The following is a 20,812-nucleotide window of genomic DNA, read 5'->3' as shown; positions in this document are numbered from 1 at the left end:
AGTGGCTCAAGAAGAAGCACATTAAGGTCCTGGCCTAGCCAGTCTCCAGACCTTAATCCCATCGAAAATCTGTGGAGGGAGATGAAGGTTCGAGTAGCTACACATCAGCCTCGAAATCTTACTGACTTGGAGAGGATCTGCAAAGAGGAGTGGGACAAAATACCTCCTGAGATGTGTGCAAACCTGGTGGCCACCTACAAGAAACGTCTGACCTCTGTAATTGCCAACAAGGGTTTGCCACCAAGTACTAAGTCATCTTTTGCAAAGAGATCAAATAATTATTTCACTCATTATAATGCACATCAATCTCTGACTTTTGTCTTCTGGGTTTCTGGGGTTTTTTCTGTTGTTATTCCTTCTCTCACAGCTACAATAAACCTACCATTAAAATTATGGACTGGTCATTTCTTTGTCAGAGAGCAAACGGGCAAATTCAGCAGGGGATCAAATACTTTCCCCCCTCACTGTAAGGTGAGATATCTAAATTTAAAATGTGAATTTTGGTGAAAGGAAGTGACTTCACAGGAAGAGTAGGAGTCAGAGGAGCTGACTTTCAACCTGGATGTGACATCACATTCATGCTAAGCGCTCTCTTCTCCCCAAACTCTGCCTTCCCCAGGCAATATCCCCCAAATCGCTAGGAATTCCCAAGCTGGAGTTGGCAACCCTAATACTAGACCTTACCGAGCAAGGCGAAGGGAATCCATTGGATGCCCTCATCTTTGTAATGTCTGAATGAATGGCCAAGAGCAGCTCTGACCCATGGAACAGTTGGATGTCTTCAGGAATTAAGCAGAGTAACTTCCAAAGTAGGCCTGACTGCCCAGACTCTTCCCTACTCCTGCTTCTTTGTACAGTCCTCTGTCCTGGAATTTCTTTGAGGCACACCGGGTCACCCTAAAGGTTGACCCTAGAAACAACCACTCCCAAACCAGAGACTCCTTAAACAGAATACAAAATTTATTTAACGTGCACGGGTCCAAGAACAGAAGGCTCAAGGACCCTTACTGGAGTTTTTCCATACAGGCACCGGTAAAGACACTTTGGGCAAAAACGCTATCAGGCCACCAGTAGTGACCAATCATATTCTAGCCCACCTAAAATGTATGAAGAAGTCTGTAACAAAGGGCGAAAACGCACGGTGGCTTTAGCCTCCTTTATTCCCTGTTTCGGCCAGGATTGAGCCAGGATCGAATGCACGTTCGGCGCAATGCATGCTGAATCCTGGCTGAAACAGGGAATAAAGGAGGGCAAAGCCACCATGCTTTTTCATCCTTTGTTACAGACTTCTTCATACATTTTAGGCGGGCTAGAATATGATCGGTCACTACTGGTGGCCTGATAGCCTTGGCTGTTGCTACGAGGCATCTGTGACTTGCCCAGTTCAGCTCATGGAGTAACAGCCATTTCTGGACTTATCGTTAACATCTTGCTGTCTTGAGCACAGCACTTCTGTGCAATTATTAGTTTTTCAGTGGTTTTCTGTGAGACGCCTTTGTTGAGACCCACAGCTGCTGCTGCTGTGAAGTTCACAAGTGAATTTGTTTGCAGTTTGCTCTATGGAGTGTTGGATGTCCCCAAACAATTAGATGTGTTGATTGTCTGCTCAGAGAGCAGTTGCCGGGAAATGGAGGGGAGGGGCTGAGCAAGTTTGGAAGCAGCGTTGCCTGAAGTCCTATCAAATAGTTCTTCAGATGGAACACAGCCAGCTGAAGAAGGCAATTCCTAGGCAGAGTTCTCCGACCATCAGTTCACCACACCCAGATATCCTGACCCAATAAGAATGAGCTGTGGGTGCAGAACAGGTTTCTGTTTTCCTTGTCTGAATGGGGCTTCAAGTCGCAACCGACTTATGGTGACCCCTCATGGGGGTTTCAAGGCAAGAGACATCCAGAGGTGGTTTGCCACTGCCAGTCTCTGCATAGGAGCCCTTGGACTTCCTAGGTGGTCTCCCATACAAATAATGACCAGGGCGGTCAGCCCAGTTCGGTTTGGAGATTTGCCAAGATTAGGCTATGGAATTATACCCCAATGAAGTCTTTCCCCTCCCCAAACCCCACCCTCCCAAGGCACCAGCCCTTAAATCTCCAGGTGTTTCCCAACTTGGAGATGGTAACCCTAATACACACACACACCATCATAACCAAGCGCGCCACTTCAGGATTGGTTTAGAATGGAGTCTTTCTGGCTAGGATTGCACTGAAAATGTTGGGATGCTCTCTCCATGGAGAAAAACCTCCCTGAACATAGAAAACTAGCTTGGCAGAGACATGATACAATTTGGGATTGTGGTACAATTTATTTGCTGTAGGGATGAGTCAGAATGTGCCACCAGGGTTCGTGCACAGCCTCTGTAGATTGTGGGTATCCATCTAAATGTGTCAGCATAACTGACACTTGAAAAGCAAGTCTTGCCAAGTTCAATTAGTCTTACTTCCAAGCAGATGTGTATACAATTGCAGATTTGTCCTCTGCATATTTTCTTGAAATACCCATATTTCTCCCTGTGGAACTTTAGGGTGGGCAAGATTTAAAATGACGCTGAATAGAAAAGGTTAAGCCTCCTCCTCCAATCAAATGTGAAGTCCTTGCAGTGACATCAAAGTAAGGCCACACCCATGGATCTCCCACTTTCAACTAGGAGTTTGGCCCTTGTGAGACCTTTTCTCTACTTTCATCTTGTTCTGCAATAATTTTATGAATGAATGAATGGTTTTATTTGCATTTAGCCATAGGCCATTACAAACATATCAAGGATACCACAAATACATAATAAAATATTAGATTAATAACATACCGGATTAATAATAAATATACATAATAAAACTTTGCTAATCTTATGAGATCACCTGAAATGTCTCCAGATCTGATGGTCTCACCAGTTAATTGGAAGGTGTGACTAGTGCCTTTTTGGGATGTTTAATTAGAGAGAAGTCCAGATATGACCTTCTCCCAAGTCCTTTGGTTTGAAAGGAAGTCCCATTCCGATGAGGTAACCCTTTCCCATTATAAAGTATTCCGAGGGGTCCAGACCAAAGCTGTTCATTCACTAGAGACTGCTCGCGTCCTCAGAGGCTGTCCCTGACACACAAAGGCTGCTATTTGAGATCCGGCCACTGGCGCACATCCTCGCTCACTGTGGAATGTACTCCATTTTTTAAAATAATTTTTATTAAATTTTAACAAAACATACAATATAAAAAAGAAAAAAATTACGAACAAAGAATTTGAAAATTAAAAAGAAAAAAAAGAAAAAATTAGAATACAACATCATTAAAAAGAAAAAAGACAAGAAATAATGAAAGGGTAACACAATTAATAATCATTGCAATCTTAATTGATCTAAATATCCACTAATACCCTTTCCCCTACACCCACCAAAGAGTGACCCACCACCTTGACTTCCGAAGAAGTGTCTGGGTAGTTTTATTTATCTATTATCTAAAATTAAAATTATTAATACATTATTTTTCTATAACTCACTATATAATATCGTAAAATCCATTTTTGCCATCTTGTCCCAATATGAGGTGGCCTTAGACCATGTCTGTTTAAACTCTTCCATATCTTTTCCATGTAAAAATTCCGTTAATCTTGCCATCCTCATATACAACCACAGTTTCTCTCTCCAGTCAGTTATTGAAGGTTTATTCACTTGTTTCCATACTTTAGCTATCACAATTCTTGCAGCAGCAAAACTATATTGACAGATAATCCTATCCTGATGGGAAATATTTTTCGGTGGAATGCCCAACAGACAAAATGATGGCTTCCTTTTTATTCTACTATTAGTCAAATTATTTGTTTCTTTCACTATTTTTTTCCATTTTTTTTGATTTTTTTGCATGTCCACCATACATGCATATATGTTCCTCTATCTTCACCACATTTCCAACATATTCCTTTATCTTGATTATTCATCTTGGAGATCATGATTGGGGTTATATGGCATCTATAAAACATTTTTCTCTAATTTTTCTAATTTTCTCTAATAAAATTTCTCTAATTTTCTCTAATAAAATTTTTTCTCTAATTTCATTGGTTATTGTAAATTTAAATTCCCTCTTCCATAAATTTTCCCATATATCCAAATCAATATTAACTCCTAAATCCTTCATCCATTTAATCATTACTGGTTTGATGCTTTCTTGTTCTAAATTAAATGTAACTAATAATTTATACATTCTACCTATCATTCCCTTATCTCCTTTATCTAATATTTTTTCTAACTCGGATTTATTTTTATTAAATCCAAGCTGGTTATCTTGTTTGAATATATCTTGTAACCTATAATATACAAACCAATCTTTTATATTTAACTCTTCTCTAGTTTTTAGAACCCACTTGTTCTCCTTCCAATCAATAATATTTCTATACACCTCTATGTCAAGGTTTAATTGTATTCCCCGTCTCATGAAAGTCTCCGTTGGGTTAATACATCCCGGAGTTCTATTTTCTAAAATCTTCTTATATTTTTTCCAAACTAGAAATAATCCCATTCTGATAATATGAATTTTAAAATCCTTATTTACCTTTTCCTTCTCATACCATAAATATGCATGCCATCCAAAACAAAGATTATAGCCTTCCAATTCCAATATTTGACAATTATCCAGCTTAATCCATGTCTTTAACCAAAGGAAACAAGAAGCTTCATAATACGTCTGTAAAACTGGCAATCCTAATCCACCTGTTTCTCTTATTTGAATCAAATTATTATACGCTATTCTATGTTTTCCTTTTCCCCACAAAAATTTCAATATGTCTTTTTTCCAAATTTTAAAATTTTTGGAACCTTTAATAATTGGTAAATTTTGAAATAAAAAAAACATCTTAGGTAATACCATCATTTTGATTACCGATATTCTACCCCATAAGGATAAAGGTAATTTTTCCCAGTTCTTCAAGTCAGTATTTATTTGCTGTCAAATTTTTCCGTAGTTATTTTTAAATAAATTAAAGTTATTGGAAGTTAACCAAATTCCCAAATATTTCACTTTATGCTCAACTTGAAAACCAGTAATTCTCGCCAGTTCTTGCTGCTGCGTAGCTGTAATATTTTTAACCAATATTTTATATTTATTTTTATTTTAAAACCTGCAAGTTTACCATAAACCTCAATCATCTTGTTCCATTCAACAATCTGCATAATAGGATTAGTTAAAAAACAAACTAAATCATCTGCGTATGCCTTAACCTTATAATGATTTCTCCCTATCTTATAGCCTACAATCTCTACGTTATTTCTAATTTTTCTCATCAATACTTCTAATATAATAATAAACAACAAAGGTGAAAGACAACCTTGCCTGGTTGTCAGGCTGTTATCTCGGTTTAGATGTTTCCTTTCGTTTCTTTGCTGAACCGTCCAGACTTCAAGGACGGCTTCACATACCAAAGCCTGGGAACGCCACTCCTGGGAAATAATGCTCTGTTTATGCTTTGTAATCTCCCGCCGTTTCTCTGCCTTATATTTCCAACTAACGGGCAAGACAACTCATAGCTGTCATCTTATCCTCAATGCACTGTATTGCCTATTTGACCAGTAAAGCCATCTGCTTGGAATCTGATTGTCTCTGTGGTGATTTCTGGTTCGATGGGTCAAGAGCTTACATTATGACAGCTATCTCTACTCTTCTTCATCGATTCTCTAGTCAGGCTGGAGCCCCGGAGGGTTCGCCTGCCACTCGGATGGGAGCTAGGAGGGCGCTCTCCGAGTGAACCGTGACTTCTGCTTCTTGGAACCCTGGAGTCCTCATCTGAGGATCCTACCCTTCTACAGGACATAGTAGCTGAACTCTTTAGGACTAATTCAGAGGTTTGCCGCTTGAGGGGACTGGTCCAGATACAGTGGCAATCTCTGGTGAGGGTTCTCTGGATGTTAACGTCGGAGGATACTAATGCTCGTTTAGACCGCCAGGATTTTGATCAGTTGCTGGATGATGCCCGGCTGGCAACTGAGGACTTGCAAATACTAACCGATTTATTGGATGAGCTTATTGCCCGTGAGACTCTCTCATCCACGGCTCTAACGCGTCCTGACGCCTTGGGGAAAGGTACCATGGCGGGAGCCGCACCGGCAGGTTTTTCTTTGGTACCCGATGCAGCTAGCTGTCAAGCTGAAGCCAAGAGGGTCGCTATCCAGACGGCCCTCCTCTTTGCGGATTGTACAAAGGATACCACAATAGCCACCTTGGCTCAACGTTTGGCCTCGACGTTCGGGGCCGATGAACCCGCAGTTGCGGTCCGAGTGCAACCATTGCTAGGTGGGGAACCCGACCCCCTACTCACACTCCTGGAAACGGAACTTTTACCGCACGTTACCGCAGCTGCAGCTCTGAGACTTGAAAGCGCAAAAGTTCTCGCGGATAAGGAAGCTGCTGAAGCGGCTAAGGCGGAAGCCAAGGCTCAAGCCACAAGGGATAAAGAACTGCAGTTGGCTGCGGATCGGGCGCGGACAGGCGGCCGCTCCAAAGACTCCGGGAGGAGCGGTCCTCCGTTGGGTTTGTCTTTTTCCCCGGTATTTGCCCCGTCGCGCACGACCCAACGCGCACGCCGCCTCGCGGAACGATGCCAAGACTCTGAGGAGTCTGAGGAAGAGGACTTATATGGGGACAGTTCTCAATGGGCCACGAGTTTTAGGACAAGCAAACCTCATCGTACAGGTGGCCCAGGAGAGGACGTTCACCTGTTACGAGCTCAGAATCGAGAGCTATCTGGCCGTGTAGATCAACTCCAGGAGCTAATGGAACGTTTGCTTCAGGACAACAGGCAGTTACAGCAGGCCCTGACAACCCCGGAACAACCCGTTCCACAGGGAGCCGCAGTACCGGTTCAGGGAGTGCCAGCCCAGCCACCCGCTAATGTGCCTGCGCAACCTCCGGCTCCCGGAGGTCCCGTTTTACCTGCACCCAGGGCACCAGTGCAACCGGGTCAACCTATGCCCGGTCCTTGGAAACAACTCAAGTTGAAAACTACTTACGATGGATCTCTCGAAACCCTGCCCTGTTTCTTGCATCAGGTGGACAGCTATATGCGAGAACAAGGACAGTTCTTCCCTACAGAGGACAGCCGGGTTCGCTATGTGGCTTCCCTTTTGACAGGTAAAGCAGCCGACTGGATGGTCCTCCAGTTCGACACCCGATCCCGCTCTATCCGTTCCCTCAACAATTTCATGACTGCCTTACGGAGGAGGTTTGAGGACCCCTTTCTGGGGGAACGAGCCAAAGCGGAGCTTCTACAACTAAGACAGGGCTCTACTCCAGTTCGAGAGTTTGCCGATGAATTTCAAAGACTAGCAAGCAAAATTGTGGGCTGGCCCGAAGCCACCCTAATTCACCATTCCAGGGAAGCCTTACACCCTGACATTCTGAACTGGTCGTATATGCGGGGTGATCCCGACACCCTCGAGGATTGGATCCTATTAGCCGAAGAGGTGGAAAGCCGCCGGCGCTTTATTTCCCTTGTCCGCCAAAGAAACAAGGAGAAAAGCGTCCAAAAGCCCCAGCCCAAGGCACCGCCCCCCAATCCACGGAAACCCGCGCATCCACCCCAAGACCGCGAAACCCGATTTCAAAGAGGTGCTTGCCTCACTTGTGGGGAACAGGGCCACTTTGCAGCAGTCTGCCCACATTGCCCTGAACCCATTCATCCCAGCATGAAAGCCCGAGCTAGAGGACAACCTCAACGCAGAGGCACCGTGGCCACCCGCAGCACAGCGCCGGGAAGACCCACACCCTCTGCACTTCATGTTGCGGATTCATCTATCCTTCCTACATCAAATGACCCCGCCGGGTCCCGGATTACAAATGCCCCATTGGGGGACAACCTTCCTTCTTTGGACGAAGAGAACCCATGGAATTCTCCAGCTTTAAACTTGGATTCCCCCCTTGATTTGTCAAAAAACGGCTCCGGTCTGTGGTGAGTGGAGCGTCTCCACAGACCTCTGCAGATTCTCCTGCTAAACCGAAAGCTCCCACTAAAGTAAAGGAAGTGGAAACCACCATTTATGTGGACACAGTTTTACAACACTATGAAGGTGGTCCCCAACTACCCGTTAAGGCACTCATTGACTCCGGTTGCGGTCGCACTCTCATCAATGAGGCCACATTTGCAGCACTCAAAGTCAAGTCCGAGGCTTTACCAGCCCCCGTCCAATTTGCCCAAATGGATGGAAGCCATTTCAAGGGGGGCCCAGTTGATCATCGCACTATAGGAGTGGCGATGGGAATTGGCTCCCACTGGGAGCAAATAGACTTTACCATAGCCCCTATCCGATTTGAAGTGGTCCTGGGAATTAACTGGATTAAAGGTCATAGTCCCAGTATAGACTGGGAGACGAACACGATCTCCTTTGCCAACCCCAAATGCGACCAGCACCGGCAGCAAGTTGCGGTGCTGTCTCCACCCGCTCCGGCATTAATCTCCGATGTCCCATCACCGCCGTCCTTACCTGATGTATACCAGGACTTTGCGGATGTCTTTAACATTAAGGAATGTGATGCCTTACCCCCCCCCACGGGCCACTGACTGTGCAATTGAAGTGGTGAAAGACTGCACATTAACCAAGAGTAAGATCTACCCTATGAGCACTTCCGAGCGCACTGTACTACGGGACTTTCTAGACAAAAACCTTGCCAGAGGGTTTATTCGCCCGTCGAGTGCTCCCGACTCAGCCCCCGCGTTTTTCGTCCGAAAAAAGGAGGGCGACCTACGTCTCTGCATTGACTTCCGAAAACTCAATGCAGTTACTCAAGCCAACGCTTATTCTATTCCGCTCATTTCAGATATTTTGGGACAACTGCAAGAGGGACGTATATTCTCCAAATTAGACCTAGTGGAAGCCTACTACCGCGTCCGTATCCGCGAGGGGGACGAACCCCTCACTGCCTTCTCTAGCTGTTTTGGAATGTTTGAATTCCTTGTGATGCCCTTCGGGTTAAAAGGTGCCCCGGGGGTCTTAATGCAACTCATCAACGAAATCCTCCATGATTTACTGTACCGCGGGGTGGTAGTTTATTTGGATGACATTCTTATTTATTCAAAAACCATGAACGAGCACGTCACTTTGGTCCGAGAAGTTCTGCACCGCCTGCGCAATCACCAACTCTTTGCAAAGCTGGCTAAATGCGAATTTCACCAGAGCAAAATAACCTTCTTGGGATATATAATCTCCCACCATGGCCTTAGCATGGACCCGGCCAAGGTCCAATCCGTCCTCGATTGGACTCCTCCCTCCAACCGCAAGCAAGTACAACAGTTTCTGGGCTTTGCTAATTTCTACCGCGGATTTATCCCTAACTTCGCCCAAATAGCGCTGCCCATCACCGACCTTCTGAAAACCAAGGGTAAAGGAAGCTCTGCTACATTACCCTCCGCTAAGGTACTGTGGACTGATCAATGCCAGACCGCCTTTGTAACCCTCAAACGCCTCTTCACGTCGGAACCTGTTCTACGGCACCCAGACCCAAATCGAATGTTCATTGTGCAAGTCGATGCCTCCGACGTAGCTATGGGAGGGGCCCTGCTCCAAAGAGGACCAGATGGTCTCCTTCACCCCTGCGCTTACTTCTCAAAGAAATTTGCGCACTCCCAATTGAACTGGCCTATTTGGGAGAAAGAAGCCTCAGCTGTTCACCATGCACTTACTCTATGGCGACAATTCCTGGAAGGGTCTAAGGTCCCCTTCGAAGTTTGGACAGATCACAAGAATCTAGCCGCCCTCACAGGAACCCATAAGTTATCTGCGAAACAACAGCGTTGGGCGGAATTCTTTGCTCAGTTTCGTTTTGTCCTGAAGCATGTCCCAGGAAAACAAAACGTTCTCGCAGATGCTCTCTCCCGGTTGCCTCAATATCCGACGAAACTCGATCGGCCAACAGACTCTTTATTTACGCCCGCGCAAAGAGAAGCCCTACCCGTACTGGCTGTACAAACTCGATCCCAGACGCTGCCCCAGCGGAAGCACGCAGTAGCCGGCGCGCAAGCTCCTCCAGCCCTACCGGCCGCCCAGCTGCCCCCACCACGGAAGCTCACGATGACCGGCGCTCCAGCTCCTCCAACCCAACCGGCCGCCCAGCCGCCTGCAATCTGCACACCGCCGCACGTAAGCGCTTCCTCCTCGTCATCCCCCATAACTACTCCTACTGCCACAGTAAACAAGGGGGGGGTTCCCATCTCCGAATCCTTCTTAAATTCTCTTCGGGAACAATGCCTTATGGAACGCTCTGAACAAAACCTGCCTCCTGGTGTAATCGAACAAGGAGGCTCTTGGTACAAAGACTCGAAATTATATGTGCCCAAAGCGCTCCGAAAAGACGTCTTACACTTAGCTCATGGAGTAAAAACAGCTGGACACTTTGGGTTCCTAAAGACCCTTCACCTGTTGCGCAGACAATTTTGGTGGGGGGGAATGCGTTCTGACATTGACTCTTTTATTCGCAGCTGTCCTGTTTGCGCCACAGTCAAACGATCTCAAGGCAAGCCCCCAGGACTACTGCAACCACTTGAAATACCCAGCAAACCCTGGGAAGTGATTGCTATGGACTTTATGACGGATCTCCCTCTCAGCGGGGGAAAAACTGTGTTATGGGTTATCACTGACTTATTTTCTAAGCAAATACATTTGGTTCCATGTGCGGGGATCCCCTCCGCTCAGAAGTTGGCCCGCCTCTTCGTATCTCATGTCTTTAGACTACATTCGTTTCCCCGCAAGATAATCTGCGACCGCGGAAGTAGTTTCGTTGCTAAGTTTTGGAAAGCTTTTCTCAAATTGGTGGGGGTGGAGCAGGGGTTGTCTAGTGCATACCATCCCCAAACGGATGGTCAAACTGAACGTGTCAATGCTGTACTTGAATGTTATTTGCGCTGTTATGTCAATTACCACCAAGATGACTGGGTGGAACTGTTGCCTTTTGCAGAATATGCCTACAATAATGCTGTACATCAGTCCACAGGTTTCAGCCCGTTTTATGCGGTGTATGGACAGGACTTCGGTCCTATCACCCCAATAGAAGGATTGGAGGAGGAGGGGGATGCCGACATTGCCTCTTGGGCACACACCCTCCGTACCACATGGCCCTGGCTGGTTAGCAACCTTGACCGAGCCAAGCGCAAATACAAGGCACAGGCTGACAAGCATCGTTCCCCCGGTGGGGACCTGCAAGTGGGTAACCTGGTATACCTTTCCACCAAGAACCTGCGCTCCACCCGTCCGTGCCATAAGCTCAATGCTAAATACATATGCCCATTTCCCATCATCCGCATCATAAATCCTGTCACGGTCTCTCCCCAAAACTCTGAGGCGTGTGCACCCCGTTTTCCATATCAGCCTTCTAAAGCCCCATGTTGCTTCCCCGCAATGGCACCCGGAGCCGCCTCCTGAACAGCCCATAATGGTGGGGGGGGAGAACATTTCGAAGTCTCCAAAATCCTGGATTGCCGCATACACCATGGGGCCTTGCAATACCTCATCCGCTGGAAACACTTCCCCCCTGCCTATGACGAATGGGTTCGCGCACGGGATGTCTCCGCCCCCAAACTCGTCAACGCCTTTCACAATACCTACCCAGACAGACCAGCCCCCTTGCCGGATGGGAGGGGGCCTTAAGGGGAGCAGGATGTCAGGCTGTTATCTCGGTTTAGATGTTTCCTTTCGTTTCTTTGCTGAATCGTCCAGACTTCAAGGACGGCTTCACATACCAAAGCCTGGGAACGCCACTCCTGGGAAATAATGCTCTGTTTATGCTTTGTAATCTCCCGCCATTTCTCTGCCTTATATTTCCAACTAACGGGCAAGACAACTCATAGCTGTCATCTTATCCTCAATGCACTGAATTGCCTATTTGACCAGTAAAGCCATCTGCTTGGAATCTGATTGTCTCTGTGGTGATTTCTGGTTCGATGGGTCAAGAGCTTACACTGGTGCCCTTTTGAATTTCAAATTGTGAGGATAATTCCCCATTGATCATTAACCTAGCAGTTTGATAAGTATAAATATTTCCAATAACCCTTTGAAATTTCCCCCCAAAATCCATATATTCCAATACTTTTCTCATAAATTTCCAATTTACATTATCAAACGCTTTTTCAGCATCTAAAAATATAATTGCAAAGGGTGTAGTATCGAATTCTGCGTATTCTAAAAGATCTAAAACTACTCTAACATTTCGACTAATCTGTCTTCCTGGAATGGAATGTACTCCATGAGTCAAGCTGTCCTTGGGAACATGCAGACAATGTGGATGTTGATTTGCTTTGAAAAACAGGGAGGGGATGTACTTCAGCTGGCCTTGGCAGGCATCTGGAACGTGCTGGAAATGGGGGTGGAGGAGAAGAAGTGAGACATGATGCAACAGAAACACAGCATGCCAGGGTTGCCAACTGTCAGGTGGGGCCTGGAGAGTTCAGGTTTATTGCGTGTGGCCAAAGGCCACAGGTGGCCAAAGGCCAAAGGTCAAAATTTGACTAAAATCACTATAAAATCATTTAACAATCTTTGATAACGTGCAAAGACCAGTTTCCCTGGTGAAAATGGCTGACTTGGAGTGTGGAATCTATTCCATTATATCCTGCTGAGATCCCTCCTGAAAACTGGTTCTCCCCAGGCCCCACCCCACCCCAAATCTCCAGGAATTTTCTAACCCAGAACTGGCAATCCTACAGAGTACCTCTGGATGGAATTTGGGAATAGAGATCCAATTTTTTTGTAAAGATGGATTCAACTCTTTTGGTGAGTTCTAAGGAAAAACGCTCTTGAGAAGCATCCTGCAAAGCCTAGTGGGTGTGGTGTAAGTTGCCAAGTCCAAGTTGTGAAATTCCTGGAAATTTGGGAGTTCAACCTGAGGAGGTCAGGATTTGGAGATGGGAGGGACCTCAATGGGTATTATGCCATAGACTCCACAATCCAATGCAGCCATTTTCTCAAGGGTAAGTGTTCTTTGTAGTCTGGAGATCGGGGCCTTTTCCGCATGGTGTTTTTGTTAAGAATCAGAGTCGATAAATTGTGATTGTGGTTACAGAACAGTCAGTTTACGTGACCCAAGAACATGTACTCAATGGCGATTCCCTGACCAATAGAATACATATGTCATTACATCACTTTCTTGAGACTAACTAAACTGTCAACACAAACAATTAACTCTTAACTGTCTGACAGAGATGGAACCCGCATTGTACCTCCAACAGTTTTTCCGTTGGATCTGGCCCCATACTGCTTCAGTTTATTTTCTGATTTTGGGCTTTAATTTTCACTTCTTTTTTGGGACTCTCTCCTGGGTTTTTTCCCAGCTCTTTTGAGACCACTTCTGTGTGTCTTAAGAGCTGTCGCTTACGACCCGTGGTGTCTGCCAAAACGTCCGATCATTAACAGCCTTGCTCAGATCTTGCAAACTGAGGGTTGTGGCTTCCTTTGTAGAGTCAATCCATCCATATTGGGCTTTCCTATTTTCCTGCTGCCTTCGACTTTTCTTACCATTATTGTCTTTCCCAGTGACTCTTGTCTTCTCACAATGTGACTAAAGTACAATAGCCTCAGTTTGGTCATTTTAGTTTCTTTTTTTATATATATAATTTTTTTATTATTTTATAACAAAACATATAAACAGTAAAAAAACAACAACAAAAAATATAAAATACACATACCAAGAAAAAAAATAAAAGAAAAAATTACATGTTCAGCGCACTACTTATCCACTAATACAATATTCAATTCACTGTATAAATCCCATCCCTTCCAATGGTGAAGGGCACTGTGGTGGGGGGGTGGGATTTGGATTTAGGGCATGATGGTCATTTTAGTTTCTAAGAACAGTTCAGGCTTGATTTAATCTAGAACCCACTTATTTGTCATTTTGGTGGCCCATGGTATCCACCAAACTCTCCTCCAACACCACATTTCAAAGGAATCGCTTTTCTTCCTGTCAGCTTTCTTCATTGTCCAACTTTCACACCCATACATAGTAATAGGGAATACTATGGCATGAATTAACTTGACCTTGCTTACCAGTGGTACTTTCTTACACTTAAGAATCTTTTCAAGCTCCTTCATGGCTGCCCTTCCCAGTCTCAATCTCCTTCTGATTTCTTGATTACAGTCTCCCTTTTGGTTGATGATGGAGCCAAGGACAATTTCAATTTCCTTATTGCAACTTTAATGCTGAGTAATTCCACAATAGTCATTACTTTTGACTTCTTCATGTCCAGCTTTGGCACTTTCTGTTTTAACTTCCATAAGTAGTCATTTCATGTCTTCGTTATTTTCTGCCAATAATGTGGTGTCATCAACATATCTCAAATTGTTAATGTTCCTCCCCCAATTTTCACTCCTCCTTCATCTAAATCTAATCCAGCTTTCCTTATGATGTGTTCTGCCATTTTTGCCAGGCTCTGCCATTGCTATCCTTTTGACCCCAAGAAGAAACTGATAGGATCTAAGCTCTTAATACTTTCCTCCCATTCACGCTTGTGATGCACAGCTCCGGTTGTGCGGTGTGCCTATGCAAACCTCTCCAGTCTTTTCTCAAGCCTGCAGGTACCCAATGTGAGGGTTCCCAACCTCCCTGTGCAAACTCCATAAAATCACTTGCTCAGACGGTCATGCAGAAACAAGGAACTTTATTGGAAGCTTCAGGTTAGTATAGGCCTTACACTGGTAAATTTGCAAGTGCTCACAATTTCACAAAGACAGAATTATAACCCCTACAGGGAAGCAGATGTCAAATGTATGTTATGGGAATCTACGAGATAATAGTGCATGGTACAGGAACATCAAAGACCTCAGGAAGCTTGTTATTGCTATCTGCCTACCAAGGCCATAGCTGGTGGGAGGGAGTCGGAGAGAGCAAGGGAGGTGGACGTGGGAAGAGACATTCCACTCTGGGGCCTGCTAGACGCAGCGCCTGAACCAAGGAAAGGCAAAAGGCCTGGACTGCTTTTACGAGTCCGGGGGGGGAACACACAAGGCAAAGGCGTACAGACCCTCACATTCTGCCCCCCTTAAGGCCCCCCTCCCCCGAGTCCGGGTGGACGAGGCTTGTCCGGATAGGCGGAGTGAAACTCTCGAACCAGGCGGGGAGCCGCCACATGGGGAGCGGCCACCCATTCATCATGGGCGGGTCCCAGGTGCTTCCAGCGGATCAAATAGAACAATTTTCCCTTTTTCAGCTTAGAGTCCAACACTTTAGAAACTTCAAGATGCGATTCCCCCCCCCCACAACCGTGGGAATTTCGGACTTAGGGAGGGGGTGGAAATGAGGGGCAGCGACGTACGGTTTAAGTAGGCTGATGTGGAACACCGGATGTACCCCTCGAAGAGACTTGGGAAGTTCCAACTCCACCGTGACGTCGTTGATCACTCGGGTGATGGGGAAAGGACCTACATACTTGTCACTAAGCTTTTTACAAGGCCGAAGTGAATGTAGGTTCTTTGTGGAAAGGTAAACCTGCCCTCCCACCTTGAGTTCCCACCCCGGAGACCGATGTTTATCGGCCTGGTCTTTGTACTTGTGCTTGGCCCTTTCCAGGTTTTTCTGCAGCCAGGGCCAAGTGGTCTGCACCACCTGTACCCAATCCTGGACCTCCTGCACCCCTTCAAGTTCAGGAGTGATGTTAGGAGAACCAAAGGGCCCAAAGTCCTTTCCATAAACCACATGAAAAGGACTGAAACCTGTGGAGGAATGGAGGGCATTATTATAGGCATATTCAGCAAAAGGTAGTAGGTCTACCCAGTCGTCCTGGTGGTAATTGACATAACACCTTAGATAGCATTCTACCACAGCATTGACACGTTCGGTCTGACCATCGGTCTGGGGGTGGTAGGCTGAAGAGAGTCCTTGCTCTTCCACCCCCATGACTTTTAGGAAGGCCTTCCAGAATTTGGCAACGAATTGGGCCCCTCTGTCGGAGAGGACCTTTCTCGGGATCGAATGATACCTCACCACGTGATTAATAAACAGTTTAGCCAACTTCTGGGCCGATGGTAGCCCCGCACAAGGAACAAAGTGAACCTGTTTAGAGAATAAGTCTGTTATCACCCACAGTACAGTTTTTCCCCGACTTGGGGGCAAATCAGTGATAAAATCCATGGCGATTACTTCCCAGGGCATGGTCGGGGTCTCCAGAGGCTTTAAGAGTCCGGGGGGCTTTCCCATTCGTTTTTTTGGCAGTGGCGCAAACGGGGCAGCTGCGCACGTACAACTCCACATCGGCTCTCATACCTGGCCACCAAAATTGACGCCGCAATAAATGCAAAGTTTTTACAAACCCAAAATGCCCCGCAAGTTTGGCCCCGTGAACCATTCCCAGCACCTCTTTTCGGAGAACTTCGGGGACATAAAGCCTACCCCCCTGCAACCAAAAGGAGCCCTGTTGGTCGAGATGTGCGGGGAGAACCTGCTGATCCGCCTCCCTCAGAGAAGCGTCCCGGAGCCGCTGTTGAAAAGCCTCCGGGACTCCTTTGAGGGGAGGAAAATCTTGGTGGTGGGATTGGGACCGGGTGCGCCCAACGAATCTGTTTCGCGGTGAGCTTTCTAGCCCCCTTTAAAGCCTCCAGGTTCTTGTGATCGCTGCAAACTTCAAAAGGGATCTCTGCCCCCTCCAGGAAATGCCTCCAAATGGTGAGGGCATGTTTAACAGCCGCGGCTTCCTTCTCCCAAATGGCCCAATTGATTTCGGATTGGGAAAACTTTTTAGAAAAATAGGCACAAGGTTTCAGCTGACAGTTCTCATCCCGTTGTAAGAGGGCGCCCCCCCATGGCAACGTCAGAAACATCGACCTGGACCACAAAAGGTTTTTCACAATCAGGGTGAGCGAGAACGGGTTCGGACAAGAAAAGTCGCTTGAGCGTATCGAAAGCCTGCTGGCAGTCCGAAGTCCATTGCAACCTAGCAGAGGGCAAGGCGGCTCCCGCCCCTTTCCCTTTTGTGCGCAGGAGCGAAGTGAGAGGGAGCGCTACCTGGGCAAAGTTAGGGATGAAGTTTCGGTAAAAGTTAGCAAAGCCCAAAAACTGCTGTAAATGTCTGTGCGTGGTGGGGGTTCCCACTCCATTACCACCCGAACCTTCTCGGGATCCATCTCTAAGCCTTGATGGGAAATCACATACCCCAGGAAGGTGATGGAGGGTTGATGGAAATCACATTTAAAAACCTTAGCAAACAGTTTGTGCTCGCGCAGCCGCTGCAGCACCTCGCGCACCAGTTGTACGTGCTTCTTCATGGTTTTCGTATAAATGAGGATATCGCGCACCAGTTGTACGTGCTTCTTCATGGTTTTCGTATAAATGAGAATATCGTCCAAGAAAACCACCACCCCGCGGAACAATAAATCATGAAGTACTTCATTAATCAATTGCATGAACACACTCGGAGCCCCCGAAAGTCCGAACGGCATCACTAAATATTCAAACATTCCAAAACAACTGGAGAAGGCAGTCTTAGGTTCGTCCCCTTCTCGTATGCGGACTCGGTGGTAAGCCTCCACCAAATCCAATTTGGTGAAGATTCGGCCCTCTTTCAATTGTGCGAGAAGGTCTGGAATGAGAGGGAGGGGGTATGCATTAGACTGAGTGACAGCATTCAGTCTACGGAAATCAATACACAGTCTTAAGTCTCCCGTCTTTTTCTTGACAAAGAAGGCGGGGGCCGAGTATGGTGCCTTAGACGGGCGGATAAAGCCCAGCGCTAAATTGGTGTCCAAATATTCTCGCAACACCGCCTTTTCATTAGGACTCATGGGGTAGACCTTCCCTTTGGATAATTTGCCATCCCCCACTATTTCAATAGCACAGTTCGTCTCCCGGTGGGGGGGCAATTCGTCGCATTCCCGCACGTCAAACACATCGGCAAACTGGGAATACTCGCTGGCAAGCTGGGGCAGGAAAGCCTTGATAGAAGGGGCTCCCACAAGGGCGGCTGCGGGAGTGTTAAGTACTCGGTCTTTATCATGGAATTCACACGGGTTGCCGGGAAAGGTGAGCGTCCGCTCAACCCAGTCTATGGAGGGATTGTGCCCCAGCAACCAATTCATCCCTAACACAACGGGTGCGGCGATGGGGGCGATGGTAAAATAAAGTCGTTCCCAATGCTCCCCTATGGCCATGACGACCGCGGCGGTGCGGTGAGTAACAGGCCCTTTTTTAAAGTCACTGCCATCCATCTGGGAAAAGCGGATGGGTTCAGATAGCCGCTTTCGCTTAACTCGCAATTGTCGGGCAGCCTCTTCGCTTATCAGGGTGCGGGCACAACCCGAGTCAACTAGGGCCGTAAATTCTAACATGGGCCCCCCTTTTGGCAATGAGAGATTGACCTTTACATACACATTGTCTTCCTGAGCGCTTACCATCAGTGGAGCTCCTTGCACAACGTCCGGAGCGGTCTGCCGAGGAGCCCCCTTTACAGCAGACCGATGGCGTTTTTTGTTGGCATGTCCCAGTCCTCCTCCTCGCTGGAGGAAGCAGATGCGGTATTTGTAATCCGTGACTCCGATGAGTCAAAGGCTTCATTTGTAATCCGTGGCCCCGATGGGCCAGAAGAGCCCGAGGCTTCGACCTCGGCACGTGCGTGCAAGGCCGAGGGTGTGCCCCGTCGGCTTGGTGCGCCGCTCCAGCGGCGAGGTTGCCCCTCGGGGGGGGGGCTTCTCAGGTTCGGTCGTTGCCGGACGAGATGGTCCCGGACGTCCGGGTCGGGAAGGGCATTGAGAGGCAAAGTGTCCTTTCCCCCCGCAAACGAGACAGACCCCGCTCTCAAAGCATTTGCGGCGTTCGGTCACGGATGGTCCTCCCCCCGAGGGGGGACGAGAGTCCTTCGGACCGCCGGGCCTGTCTCCACGGGTCTTGGTCTCCCGTCCGGTGCGTTGTCGGGACAGGAGCAGCAGCTGCTTTCGGTTCTCGATGTCAGCGGTGTGACGAACCCACCCTTCAACATCGGGAGGGTTACCTTGCATGAAAACCCAGTGTTGCAATTCCGGGTTCAAACCTTCGCGGAAATATTGCACCCTGGTAGCTTCACTCCAGTCCAAAATTTTACTCGAGAGCGACTGAAATTCGCTCGCATACTGCGTGACTGACTTAGTCCCTTGGCACAGTTGTAGCAAGGCGGTTTTTGCTTGCTCGCCCAAATGCGGGTCCTCGAAACGGTGTCGAAGGGCGATCATGAAGTCATCAAGACTTCGCAAGACTGGGGAGCGGAGCTCATACTGCAGTACCATCCAGGCGGCCGCCTCACCTTGTAGGAGGGACGCCACATATTGGACCCGGGATTCTTCCGAGGTAAAAGTCCGGGCCTGTTCGCGCATAAAAATGTCCACTTGCACCATAAAAAACGTCAGCTGGTCATACGTGATCTTCAGATCTCGGCGGGCCGGTGGAGCAGGAAGGATGGGAGGTGCGGGAGCCACAGGTGGGCCTGGTTGCTGCCCTCCGTCCGCCGGAGCCACGGGCGGCGTCGGAACCTTCAGGTCATCCATGGCTTGAGCCATGTCCAGAATCACCGCGTTCATGGCATCCATCCGGTCCAGTAATTCCTGGCGCTCTTCCTGCCAACGCTGCCGCTCCTCATCCATCTGGTGAAGCAGCAGGGCTTCCTTTCGGGCGGGATCGTCCTCGAACCCCAACCCGTGAACTGCAGTCCGTCGTGACCGCGCGTCGCTCTGCGGGAGCGACCAACCCCGGGGAGATTCCAGCCAGGTATTCAAGCGGGTAGACTTGGGCTTTGTACCCAGACCCGATCCCGAGTCAGCTCCACTGGGCGTCTTCCCAGTCGACTTCCCTTCCGAAGGGGCCAGATCGGGCTGCTTGGGTACGGCGCTGTCCTTCTTGTCGTTGTCATTCCCGTTGCCTGCCATAGCTGTCCAAGAACGGTACAGGAGCAGGATAACGAGGCAGGGGACTTGCAACTTAATGTGAGGGTTCCCAACCTCCCTGTGCAAACTCCATAAAATCACTTGCTCAGACGGTCATGCAGAAACAAGGAACTTTATTGGAAGCTTCAGGTTAGTATAGGCCTTACACTGGTAAAGTTGCAAGTGCTCACAATTTCACAAAGACAGAATTATAACCCCTACAGGGAAGCAGATGTCAAATGTATGTTATGGGAATCTACGAGATAATAGTGCATGGTACAGGAACATCAAAGACCTCAGGAAGCTTGTTATTGCTATCTGCCTACCAAGGCCATAGCTGGTGGGAGGGAGTCGGAGAGAGCAAGGGAGGTGGACGTGGGAAGAGACATTCCACTCTGGGGCCTGCTAGACGCAGCGCCTGAACCAAGGAAAGGCAAAAGGCCTGGACTGCTTTTACGAGTCCGGGGGGGGGGAACACACAAGGCAAAGGCATACAGACCCTCACACCCAAGTCTGGGACGGTCCCACCAGTCACTGCAAAAGTCAGACTGTGTGAACACTTGTCCCATAATAATCCCATAAACAACATCCACAGACGAATAGTCCAAAAGAGAGTTGATTTATTCGGAAGGTCTACAGGTTTACAGCAGCAAACAGTTCTATTGGCACTAATGGGAATTAGGGGTATGGTGCTGGGCCTATATGAAAGAGCAATGGTCATATCAAGATAGCAATGGAAGTCATGGCAACCCCCCTCCCAGCGAGGGTGGATTCCCACGGGACTCAGAAGCAGACTAGGAATTCGGCAGTTGGCAGAGCTGTCCTTGAACAGCACCTGGTGAAACCAAAACAATGTCAGTCAGGCCGCTTCAGCAGAGAACAGGCCTGACATTCTGCCCCCCCAAAGGTCCCCCTTTTCACTTCATGGGCGCTGGTTTGTGAGGGTATGCAGCATGGAAATCACGGACCAGATGGGGG

Source organism: Euleptes europaea, chromosome 13 (assembly GCF_029931775.1).
Source record: "Euleptes europaea isolate rEulEur1 chromosome 13, rEulEur1.hap1, whole genome shotgun sequence".
Classification (NCBI taxonomy): domain Eukaryota; kingdom Metazoa; phylum Chordata; class Lepidosauria; order Squamata; family Sphaerodactylidae; genus Euleptes; species Euleptes europaea.
The sequence above is the reverse complement of the archived record's forward strand: the minus strand, read 5'-3'. Positions refer to the sequence as shown.